Here is a 13,279-nt window from a genome sequence, read left to right on the forward strand (position 1 = left end):
CCTTGCAACTGTATCTATGAGGCCACGCAAAGCCATTTAACTTGGTTTTGAATTGCCTCATTGATACGGAGTAAGGCAAGGCAGCACAAATTGCTGTGTTGCCTTACTCTGTGCAAGGGAGGTGTTCCATGAGCATTATGGTGGGTGTCCCCATGCAAGTCCCATGGTTTTTTATGCATCCTGAGATTTACCAGCCCTAGTAACCCTGAGGATGTGCCAAATCCTACGCTACGCCTTTTAAGCTGAGGCACAACAAGGAGAAATATTTTAATTCTTCTCATTTTTTCCTCTTCTTATGTGTGCTGAATTCTGCAGCACACATAGAGTAAGGATAAAGCCGCCCAGGATTATTTTTGTGCATAAAAGTGCCCCTTCCTGCACAAAAACAATTGTGCATGCAACGCAGACATCCTTGTACCATGTTGCACGCGTGCCTATATTGGCGCTGTACAGCCTATTGTGTGCCAAGGAAGTAGGAAAGGACAGGAATGCACCGTATTCCTTAAATATGGCACATTTCGGCCCTTTCCAAGTGACACAGTAAATTGCTGTGCTGCACTGCACCACTTTTTTATAAATCTGGCCCTTAGTTTTTCATAGTGTTGCTCCTATCATGGAGGTGGTCCACATGTCAATGAAAAAATACAGAGCCTCATTAAAACTTTAGCTATAATGAGCTGGCTGTGGCTGGCAAGAAGAGGTGATGATCACCTGAGGCTTAAGGCTGCCAACCCTGCATGATGCTAAACAACCTCCAAAGTATTGGTTGATCACTTCTCATTTAAAAGCCTGTTTCTTGAAGCCTTTCATTTTGGTAGTTGACTTTGTCACTAAAACTAGGCTGTACATCATCAGTTTTTTTTAACAAATTTAATTATCAGTAGTGAGTGGACTCTGAGAGCGTTCCACAACCGTAACTACACTTGCCAAACCTCAGAGAAATCTAAGGTTGATGAAGAAAAAACGTTTGATTAGTAACATTAAACGTACCGAAAAATTGAGAAAAGTTGGGATTCAGGAGGGTATCATAAAAAGTGTTGTGATTCAGAGAGAGCATTGAACTCAGAAGGCATAGAACAGAGTTATCCCAGCAGGTGAACCAGTGTCCTCTTGAGGACTTATTGGGCCCTCGGCAAGAACATATTTTGGGGGCCCATGTAGGGAACATGTTTGAATGTTATTACCCATGTCCTGCTAATTCAAACCTCTTAATACCAAACAATCCCATAGAAAACTTTAACAGGATCACAAACAACAGTTGAAATGTGTTTTGTTCAGGACCCAAAAAATCTTTAAGATGACACAGAGCAGAGAGACTGAAATAGATGAAGGCAGAGTGAGCGAAATTGAATGGACAGAGGTCAAATATAGAGATAATTGACTTTCCAAGGGAGGGAATTAAAAACGTTGATGCCCTTCCTTAAAACATCTCTGAGGTGAACTATGGAAGTATTAGTACCTAGAGGGGCAAAGGACCTATCAGCGCAAGATCCTTGTCTAGGCATTTCAGAGCTGATACCCACTGAACAGAGGGCAGTGACGTGAGTGCATTGATTGTGTGATGGTGAGGGCATTTATTAAATGGGCAACACGTAAGTAAATAGATTAATTAGACGTAGTGAGATGGTGTACTGATTGTCGGTAGTTGGTAGGATATATTGATAAGGGGAGAGTTAATGGATATATTGATCGGAGAATTGTGAGACAGGTGAATGAACAGAAGGACAATACATGATAAGGAAGCGGCTGTACACGATGAAGGCATTACGCCACATCTGGAGCAGCAGTGTCATGTCTCGAGGAGCACCTGTGTGGATAACATTCCACTCTACAACCGAGATGTTTCCAAACCTTCTCCGTACACCCTTCCTTCCTCCTGTGTGTTGCCTTGTCCCCTCAACTTGAGCCCCCACCTCCTATGGTGCCCTGTATTGAAGCTCACAGACCTAGCTTTCCAAGAATGTCTGCTTGCTTGATGCTCACATGGACCCCACCAGCCACCCCTAGAGACGGATCCTGTTCCGGGCTCCTTGGGTTCCCTCGCCCCGTGCTTTCCTGGCCTGTCCTCAAGGCTCCCCTTTAAGTCTGTCAGCGCCCGGTCCTCCGGAGCTGTCCTCGGTGCTGAAACTCCGCTCCTGGTATTGGTAGCGGCCTCTGGCTCCGCCTCCTCCGCCCGGCCCGCCCCCGCTCCATCTGCGGTACACAGAGGAGGAGAGGAGCGCTGCACCGGAGCCCGACGCACCGGGGAGCGGGGGATCAGGGCCAGTGAGAGGGGGAGCAGGGAGTGGGGGAGCCCGAGCTGGGCATCGCAGCCTGGCGTTGGCAAAGGAAAGAACCGTGGATACCGGGAGGGCACAGCCGGCAGCAAGCCCAGATCACGAACTGGAGCAGCGAGACACCGCCACTCTCCAGTCGGGGGTCCTTCATGCCAGCCTGGGGGACAGAACCTGCCCGCTTTCAGGTGAGCCTGGACCTGCTGTGTATTTTGCCCGCCTGTGCAATAAGAGGGCCGCCAATTCTGCCGCATATAATGTCCCATCAGATACCTATATAGTGCCACCTGTGTTCTATTTTTTCGCAGTCTGTTCTGGATACACAGTGCTTCTAGTCTAGGGGTATCCCGTAGCCTCCATTCGGTGGGTACACGTTGCCCCTATACCTTGTGTGTACGATTCTTCCAGTGTTACTGTATCCCGTGGCTTCCATCATAAATGTGCACGTTGCCCCCATACCTTCTATATCCAGTAGGTTATGTGTCTGTGTAAACCGTGGCCTCCAACCTATGTGTACACGTTGCTCCCATACCTTGTGTATACAATGCTTCCGTCCAATGTCTCTGTAAACCGTGGCCTCCACCCTGTGTGTACATATTCCCCCAAATCTTGGGGCATACAATGATTCCAGTGTCTCTGTAGCTTTTGGCCTCCATCCTGTGCATACACGTTGCCCCTATATATTATGTACACGGTGCTTCTAGCGCCTCTGTAACCCGTGGCCTCCATCCTCTGCCTACTCCTTCCTGGATGCACATATTGTCCCATTCTGCGTGTACTCGGTGCCCCGTCATATTTGTGAACACTGCGCGCCCACATTGTTGTCACTCAGTGTGTACGTTTTGCTTGTACACCAGGCCCTCTTTAGGGTGTTTAATAAGCCCACCACATTTATATACTCAATGCCCCAACCTGGACGTGTGCTGAGAAATATGTAGTATAAGCATAGTGACTATATCATATACGCATATCGCCCCCATCCAGTGTATACACAATGCATACATCCTGCATGTGAAAGGTGTCCCATTCTGTATGTACACTCTGGCCTCCGACCTATATGTGCACAATGATTCCCATCCCTTGTGTAAACAGTGCCTCTGTCCAGTTTCTGTGAGTTGCCCACATCCCGTATGGACGTTCAGCATGGACTCGATGCCTCATCGTGTGTGTGTGCCGTGCCATTGTGTACACAACGTCCCAACCACCTCTGCCACGATCACAGTGCCATTATCATGCCTATAATAATTCCCCACCCACAGTGTGCATGTGTACGTACTTCCTATGCATTCACAGTGCCCCAACATTATTCATAGAGTGTACACGGGGCCTCTGTCTTGTAGGTGAATGAACACAGCCCCAGTGTACACTAACAGCTTTCAAGTCGGGTTCTCCTACTAGCAGTTCCCCAACCTGGGTGTGCTCTACGGCTCGTGACCTCTGTGTACACTAACAGCCCTCGGCTTGTATGCAGTTACAGAACCCTGGCCTGTGTTTTGATGAATAACGTCCCAGCGCTCTGCCTGTGCACGCATGCACTGACCACCATGGTTACCGAGGGGTCCCTTGCGCTATCCCAGCAGACAGAAGAGCACTGTCCGTGGACGATTCCTCACAGCCCGGTTTAAGAAACACCCGCTGCAAGTCTATGACGTAGCTCTGTTTTTTACCAATCTATAATACGTTTCTGCATGATGTCACCTCCGCCAATGAAAAACTCAGTTATGGAAAGAACGGGAAAAGGCTGCCAGTACCCTCGAAAAATGTCCAAGAATCACCGAGGTCGCCCTGTTGTGTCACTAAACTGGATTTTGCCATCAGACCTTGTCGATTTATGACCTGAAGCGTCATGTTTTCTCAGTGTGCCTTTCACGCTTTTAGCACAGAGCTCTATCTTGCATTGTCACAGCCCCTTCTCGTGATTTGTCGCTGTGTCATGTCATCATTTGTGACAAGACTCTGTCACATTTTGTCACCTGAGACTGTCATATTTTTGTCACGGGAACCAGTCATAATTTACTACCGAACCATGCTGGGTCCTGTCATCTTTTGCAGTGTGCCTGTCGTGTTTTGTTACAGGCCCTGTCATGTTTTGTTAAAGGGCCGAGTCATGTTTTGTCATGTACCCTTTCTCCTATCAGTTTTGTGTCACGGGGCCTGTTTTCTGTCATATTTGCGACAGGGAAATATTTTGTTTTTTTCTTAAGGTCATATAAAATATTGTCACGTGGCCCTGACAGTTTTGTCACATGACCCTGTTACGTTTTGCTCAGGGACTTTTGATGTTGTATCTTAAGGCTTTGCCGTGCCTTTCACGAGCCCTGTGTCCTGTCATGATTTGTCACACCACCAATGTCATAATTTGTCACAGACCGATGTCGTGTTTTATTACAAAGCAATGGCATGGTCTGAAAATGGACTGTCATCTCTTGTTATGATGGTGCTGATATATTTCGTCACTGGTTCATGCCAATTTTTGTCACATGGCCTTCCGATGGTTTGTCAGAGAGACAGCCAGCACTTATGGTCTATTTATTGTGGGAAATTGTAGATTCAGGCTTATTGATAAATGGCGTTGACCAAGACATGTCATGTTCCGCTCTTACGCTGGATGCTGCGCGAGTACACTCACGTCTCTGACCACGCCTTTTCTGGATTCCACCTCCCAGCTCCCTCTGTCTGCATGCCATTGTCATCCTTGAAAGGGTAAAAAGTGCTATCACTTGGGTACAGGTAATTCTCACTGCCTCATTCCATCCTCCCACACTACAAATTATTTGTGTAGTTCTCACGAGTAATTCTGTATATATTCGACAGCTGGTGGGCCTCTTTCTCAAACGCTCTGCATGCTAGCTAAATACTATTGGTTACCCCTTACAATATGTGTATGTCCCCCACCACCACTTTTGTGGTTATCTCACCAATGCTATTTATTTATACTGCCCCATCGCCATTACTCTTACCCCACCAACTTTTGAATATTCTCCACCACCATTGCTGTTACTCCAGAAATGCAGTTAGATCTTGTTAGTTCAATGATGTCAATACTGTGTATACTACACCACCATCATTGCTGTTACCTCACTAATACTGTGCATACTACACCGCCACTCTTCCTGTTACATCAACTATGGTATGCTTTCCAACCACTTTTCCGAATACCACACCAATGATTTGTATTGCCCACCCATCAGTGTTACTCCACCAGTCAACTGAATACTGCCCCACCGCACTTTCTGTTACCCCATCTATGCTGTTTTTGTCCCACCACAATTCCTGTCATCCCACAGGTACTGTGTGTAATGCCCTGTCACCACTGCTTTTACCCAACCAATGCTCTGCATAGTCCCCGCCACTGTTGTTGTCACCTTACCAGTGCTCTGCATACTGCCATCGATCTTTGCTCTTACATCACTAATGCCCTGCATACTGCCTGTCATGTTTGCTGTTACCTCACTAATACTCTGCTTACTGCCTGACACGTTCGCCGTTAGCTCACAAATACTCTGCAAACTGTCTGCTACCTTCGATGTTACCTCACTAATACTCTTCCTACCGCTATCTACCTTTGTTTTTACCTCACTAGTACTCTGTATACTGGCCGCCACCTTCGTTGTTACCTCAGTAATGCTTTGTATACCGCTTGCCACCTTTGCTGTTACCTTATGAATGCCCTGCAAACGGCCCTCAACCTTTCATGTTATCCCGCTAACACTTTGCATGCTGCCTGCCACCTTCACTGTTACCTCATGAATGCTTTGTATATTGCCATTCACATTTGCTGATAACTCACTAATACCCTGCATACTGCCTGCCACCTTCATTGTTACCTCACTAATGCTTTGTATACTTTCGACATTTGTGCTGTTACCTCACTAATGCTCTGCATACTGCCCACCATCTTTTCGGATACATCACTAATTCTCTGCATACTCCCTGCCATACTCACTGTTACCTCTCTAATGCTTTGCATACTGCCCATTGCCCATTTTACCTCACTAATGCTCCCCATACTGCCCATCACCTTTTCTGTTACCCACCAATGCCCTCCACACTGACAATCAGATTTGCTGTTACTCAAGCCGAAGATCTGCATACTGCCCACCACCTTTGCTGCTAACCCAATAATGCTCTGCGACCTGCCCATTAACTTTGCTGTTACACCGGTAATACTCTGCATTCTCCCTACCACCTTTGCTGCTACCCCACTAATGCTTTGCATACTGCCACCACCTTTGCTGTTCCTCCATCAATGCTCTGCATCGTGCCGAGCATTGTTGTTGTTGCTTCACCACTCCTCCGCATACTGCCCGTCATGTTTGCTAATACTCCACCAATGCTCCAATGATCCCCATACTGGCTGCCACCTTTGTGTTATGTCACTAATTGCCTGCATAGTGCCATCAACCTTTTCTGTTACCTCACTAATGCTCTGCATACTTTTACTATTACCCCAACAGTGCTCTGCATACTGCCCGCCACTTTTGTTGTTACCTCACTAATGCTCTGCATACTGCCCATTACCTTTACTCACCCCAGTAATGCTCTGCTTAGTGCCCTCCACATTTCCTGTCTCCATTGCTCTTCATACTGCAAGTCACCTTTGCTGTTACCTCACTAATACTCTGCATACTGCCCACCTAATTACTGTTACCTCACCAGTGTTCAGTATACTGCCCGCCACCTTTACTGTTACCTTACAAATGCTCTCCATACTGCCTTCCACCTTTGCTGTTCCCTCCCTCCCTGTATACCATACTGCCCACCACCTTTGCTGGTACCTCACTAATGCTCTGCATACTGCCCATCACCTTTGCTCCCCTCACTAATGCTCTTCTTACTACCCTCAACATTTGCTATAGAATCTGCTCTTCATACTGCCATCCAACTTTGTTGTTACCTCACTAATGCTCTGCATACTGCCAGCCACATTTACTATTATCCCACCACGGCTCTTCATGCTGCCCACCACCTTTGCTGTTACCTCACTAATGCTGCATACTGCCATCTACCTTTACTGTTGCCTCTGCTCTACATACTGCCCGCAACTTCTGCTGTTACCTCGCTAATGCTGCATTCTGCCGCTTACCTGTACTGTTGCCTCTGCTCTGCATACTGCCCGACACCTTTGCTGTTACCTCTCTAATGCTGCATACTGCCCTCTACCTTTGCTGTTGCCTCTTCTCCGCATATTGCCCGCCATCTCTGCTGTTGCTTCGCTAATGGCTCATACTGCCCTCTACCTTTACTGTTGCGTCTGCTCCCCATATTGCCCGAACCCTCTGCTGTTACCTCGCTAATGCCGCATAGTGCCCTCTACCTTTGCTGTGGCTTCTGCTCCGCATACTACCCGCTAATGCTGCATACTGCCCTCTACCTTTGCTGTTGCCTCTGTTCTGCATACTACCCACCACCTCTGCTGTTATTTCGCTAATGCCCCATACTGCCCTCTACCTTTGCTGTTGCCTCTGCTCCGCACACTGCCCGCCAACTCTGCTGTTACCTTGCTAATGCTGCATACTGCACTCTACCTTTGCTGTTGCCTCTGCTCCGCATAATGCCCGCCACCTCTGCTGTTACCTCGCTAATGCTGCATACTGCCCTCTACCTTTGCTGTTGCCTCAGCTCCGCATACTGCATGCTACCTTTTGTTACCTCGCTAATGCTGCATACTGCCCTCAACCTTTGCTGTTGTCTCTGCTTTGAATACTGCCCGCTACCTCTGATGTTACCATGCTAATGTCTCATACTGTCCACTATCTTTGCTGTTGCCTCAGCTCTGCATACTGCATGCTACCTTTTGTTACCTCGCTAATGCTACATACTGTCCTCAACCTTTGCTGTTGCCTCTGCTTTGCATACTGCCTGCTACCTGTGGTGTTACCGCACTAATGCCTCATACTGTCCTCTATCTTTGCTATTGCCTCTGCTCTGCATACTGCCCCCCACCTCTGCTGTTACCTCTCTAATTCTGCATACTGCCCTGTACCTTTGCAGTTGCCTCTGCTCTGCATACTGCCCACTACCTCTGCTGTTACCTTGCTAATGCTCCATACTGCACTCTACCTTTGCTGTTGCCTCTGCTCCGCATACTGCCCGCCACCTCTGCTGTTACCTCACTAATGCTGCATACTGCCCTCTACCTTTGCTGTTGCCTCAGCTCTGCATACTGCATGCTACCTTTTGTTACCTCGCTAATGCTGCATACTGCCCTCAACCTTTGCTGTTGCCTCTGCTTAACATACTGCCTGCTACCTCTGATGTTAACATGCCGCATACTGCCCGCCACCTCTGCTGTTACCTCACTAATGCTGCATACTGCCCTCTACCTTTGCTGTTGCCTCAGCTCTGCATACTGCATGCTACCTTTTGTTACCTCGCTAATGCTGCATACTGCCCTCTATGTTTGTGGTTGCCTCTGCTCTGCATACTGCCCACCACCTCTGCTGTTACCTTTGTAAAGCTGCATACTGCCCTCTACATTTGCTGTTGCCTCTGCTCCGCATACTGCATGCTACCTTTAGTTACCTCGCTAATGCTGGATACTGCTCTCTACCTTTGCTGTTGCCTCTGCTCCTCATACTGCCTGTCACCTCTGCTCTTACCTCTCTAAAGCTGCATACTGCCCTCTACCTTTGCTGTTGCCTCTGCTCTCCATACTGCCCACCACCTCTGATGTTGCTTCTTTAAAGCCTCACACTGCCCTCTACCTTTACTGTTGCTTCTGCTCTGCATGCTGCCCACCACCTCTGCTGTTACATCTCGTATGCTGCATACTGCCCTTTACCTTTGCTGTTATCTCTGCTCTGCATGCTGCCCGTCACCTCTGCTGTTACCTCGCTAATGCTGCATACAGCCATTTACCTTTGCTGTTGCCTCTACTCCGCATACTGCCTGCCACCTCAGCTATTACCTCACTAATGCCACATACTGCCCTCCACCTTTGCTGTTGCTCTGTTCCACATACTGCCCGCCACCTCTGCTGTTACCTCTCTAATGCTGCCTACTGCCTTCTACCTTTGCTGTAGCCACTGCTCTGCATACTGCACGCTACCTTTTGTTACCTCGCTAATGCTGCATACTGTCTTCTACCTTTGCTGTTGCCTCTGCTCCTCATACTGCCCGCCACCTCTGCTGTTCCCTCTCTAATGCTGCATTCTGCTCTCTACCTTTGCTGTTGCCTCTGCTCTGCATACTGCCCGCCACGTCTGCTGTTACTTCGCTAATGCCTCACACTGCACTCTACCTTTTCTGTTGCCTCTGCTTTGCATACTGCCAGTTACTTCTGCTGTTACTTCGCTACTGCCTCATACTGTCCTCTACCTTTACTGTTGCCTCTGTTCTGCATACTGCCTGCCACCTCTGCTGTTACCTCGCTAATGCTGCATTTGGTACTCTACCTTTGATGTTGCCTCTGGTCTGCATACTCCCCGCCACCTCTGCTGTTACCTCTCAAATGCTGCATACTGCCCTCTACCTTTGCCTTTGCCTCCGCTCGTCATACTGCCCGCCACCTCTGCTGTTACCTTGCTAATGCCTCATACTGCCCTCTAACTTTGCTGTTGCCTCTGCTCTGCATACTGCCCGCCACCTCTGCTGTTACCTTGCTAATGCCTCATACTGCCCTCTACCTTTGCAGTTGCCTCTGCTCTGCATACTGCCCATCATATCTGCTCTTACCTCTCTAATGCTGCATACTGCCCTCTACTTTTGCTGTTGCTTCTGCTCTGCATACTGCCCGCCACCTCTGCTGTTACCTCGCTAATGCCACATACTGCCCTTTACCTTCGCTGTTCCTTCTGCTCTGCATACTGCCCGCCCCCTCTGATGTTACCTCGCTAATGCTGCATACTGCCCTCTATCTTTGCTGTTGCCTCTGCTCCACATACTGCCTGCCACTTCTGCTGTTACCTCGCTAATGCTGCATACTGCCATTTACCTTTGCTGTTGCCTCTACTCCGCATACTGCCTGACACCTCAGCTATTACCTCACTAATGCCACATACTGCCCTCCACCTTTGCTGTTGCTCTGTTCCGCATACTGCCTGCCACCTCTGCTGTTACCTCTCTAATGCTGCATACTGCCTTCTACCTTTGCTGTAGCCACTGCTCTGCATACTGCACGCTACCTTTTGTTACCTCGCTAATGCTGCATACTGTCTTCTACCTTTGCTGTTGCCTCTGCTCCTCATACTGCCCGCCACCTCTGCTGTTCCCTCTCTAATGCTGCATTCTGCTCTCTACCTTTGCTGTTGCCTCTGCTCTGCATACTGCCCGCCACGTCTGCTGTTACTTCGCTAATGCCTCATACTGCACTCTACCTTTTCTGTTGCCTCTGCTTTGCATACTGCCAGTTACCTCTGTTGTTACTTCGCTAATGCCTCATACTGTCCTCTACCTTTACTGTTGCCTCTGTTCTGCATACTGCCTGCCACCTCTGCTGTTACCTCGCTAATGCTGCATTTTGTACTCTACCTTTGATGTTGCCTTTGGTCTGCATACTGCCCGCCACCTCTGCTGTTACCTCTCTAGTGCTGCATACTGCCCTCTACCTTTGCCTCCGCTCTGCATACTGCCCGCCACCTCTGCTGTTACCTTGCTAATGCCTCATACTGCTCTCTAACTTTGTTGTTGCCTCTGCTCTGCATACTGCCCGCCACCTCTGCTGCTACCTTGCTAATGCCTCATACTGCCCTCTACCTTTGCAGTTGCCTCTGCTCTGCATACTGCCCATCACCTCTGCTCTTACCTCTCTAATGCTGCATACTGCCCTCTACTTTTGCTGTTGCTTCTGCTCTGCATACTGCCCGCCACCTCTGCTGTTACCTCGCTAATGCCGCATACTGCCCTTTACCTTTGCTGTTGCTTCTGCTCTGCATACTGCCCGCCACCTCTGATGTTACCTCGCTAATGCCGCATACTGCCCTCTATCTTTGCTGTTGCCTCTGCTCCACATACTGCCTGCCACTTCTGCTGTTACCTCGCTAATGCTGCATACTGCCATTTACCTTTGCTGTTGCCTCTACTCCGCATACTGCCTGCCACCTCAGCTATTACCTCACTAATGCCACATACTGCCCACCACCTTTGCTGTTGCTCTGTTCCGCATACTGCCCGCCACCTCTGCTGTTACCTCTCTAATGCTGCATACTGCCTTCTACCTTTGCTGTAGCCACTGCTCTGCATACTGCACACTACCTTTTGTTACCTCGCTAATGCTGCATACTGTCTTCTACCTTTGCTGTTGCCTCTGCTCCTCTTACTGCCCGCCACCTCTGCTGTTCCCTCTCTAATGCTGCATACTGCTCTCTACCTTTGCATTTGCCTCTGCTCTGCATACTGCCCGACATGTCTGCTGTTACTTCGCTAATGCCTCATACTGCACTCTACCTTTTCTGTTGCCTCTGCTTTGCATACTGCCAGTTACCTCTGCTGTTACTTCGCTAAAGCCTCATACTGTCCTTTACCTTTACTGTTGCCTCTGTTCTGCATACTGCCTGCCACCTCTGCTGTTACCTCGCTAATGCTGCATTTTGTACTCTACCTTTGATGTTGCCTCTGGTCTGCATACTGCCCGCCACCTCTGCTGTTACCTCTCTAATGCTGCATACTGCCCTCTACCTTTGCCTTTTCCTCCGCTCTGCATACTGCCCGCCACCTCTGCTGTTACCTTGCTAATGCCTCATACCGCCCTCTGACTTTGTTGTTGCCTCTGCTCTGCATACTGCCCGCCACCTCTGCTGTTAACTTGCTAATGCCTCATACTGCCCTCTACCTTTGCAGTTGCCTCTGCTCTGCATACTGCCCACTACTTCTGCTGTTACCTCGCTAATGCTGCATACTGCACTCTTCCTTTGCTGTTGCCTCTGCTCCGCATGCTGCCCACCACCTCTGCTGTTACCTCGCTAATGCTGCATACTGCCCTCTACCTTTGCTGTTGCCTCAGCTCTGCATACTGCATGCTACCTTTTGTTACCTCGCTAATGCTTCATACTGTCCTCAACCTTTGCTGTTGCTTCTGCTTTGCATACTGCCCACTATTTCTGCTGTTACCGCACTAATTCCTCATACTACCCTCTATCTTTGCTGTTGCCTCTGCTCTGCATACTGCCCGCCACCTCTGCTGTTACCTCTCTAATGCTGCATACTGCCCTCTACCTTTGCAGTTGCCTCTGCTCTGCATACTGCCCACCACCTCTGCTGTTACCTTGCTAATGCTGCATACTGCACTCTACCTTTGCTGTTGCCTCTGCTCCGCATAATGCCCGCCACCTCTGCTGTTACCTCGCTAATGCTGCATACTGCCCTCTACCTTTGCTGTTGCCTCAGCTCCACATACTGCATGCTACCTTTTGTTACCTCGCTAATGCTGCATACTGCCCTCAACCTTTGCTGTTGTCTCTGCTTTGAATACTGCCCACTACCTCTGTTGTTACCATGCTAATGTCTCATACTGTCCTCTATCTTTGCTGTTGCCTCTGCTCTGCATACTGCCCACCATCTCTGATGGTACCTCTCTGATGCTGCATACTGCCCTCTACCTTTGCTGTTGCCTCTGTTCCGCATACTGCATGCTACCTTTAGTTAACTCGCTAATGCTGCATACTGCTCTCTACCTTTGTGTTGCCTCTGCTCCTCATACTGCCTGTCACCTCTGCTCTTACCTCTCTAAAGCTGCATACTGCCCTCTACCTTTGTTGTTGCCTCTGCTCTGCATACTGCCCACCACCTCTGCTGTTGCTTTGCTAATGCCTCATACTGCCCTCTACCTTTGCTGTTGCTTCTGCTCTGCATTCTGCCCACCACCTCTGCTGTTACATCTCTTATGCTGCATACTGCCCTTAACCTTTGCTGTTACCTTGCTAATGCCTCATACTGCCCTCTACCTTTGCAGTTGCCTCTGCTCTGCATACTGCCCACTACTTCTGCTGTTACCTCGCTAATGCTGCATACTGCACTCTTCCTTTGCTGTTGCCTCTGCTCCGCACACTGCCCACCACCTCTGCTGT

The 13,279-nt window shown here is 49.0% G+C and overlaps 1 protein-coding gene across 1 annotated transcript in view; it reads left to right on the forward strand.

Annotated features, from left to right (window-relative positions):
* Window positions 1-2,186: 2,186 nt before the first annotated feature.
* Window positions 2,187-13,279, forward strand: part of DLGAP4 (DLG associated protein 4) — a 1,552,488-nt gene continuing 1,541,395 nt past the window's right edge. Inside the window, exon 1 of the mRNA XM_069243703.1 lies at window positions 2,187-2,461. The gene's annotated coding sequence lies outside the window, so the exon portion shown is untranslated. The remainder of the gene's footprint in view (window positions 2,462-13,279) is intronic.

This window comes from Pleurodeles waltl, chromosome 7, assembly GCF_031143425.1.
Source record: "Pleurodeles waltl isolate 20211129_DDA chromosome 7, aPleWal1.hap1.20221129, whole genome shotgun sequence".
Taxonomy (NCBI): Eukaryota; Metazoa; Chordata; class Amphibia; order Caudata; family Salamandridae; genus Pleurodeles; species Pleurodeles waltl.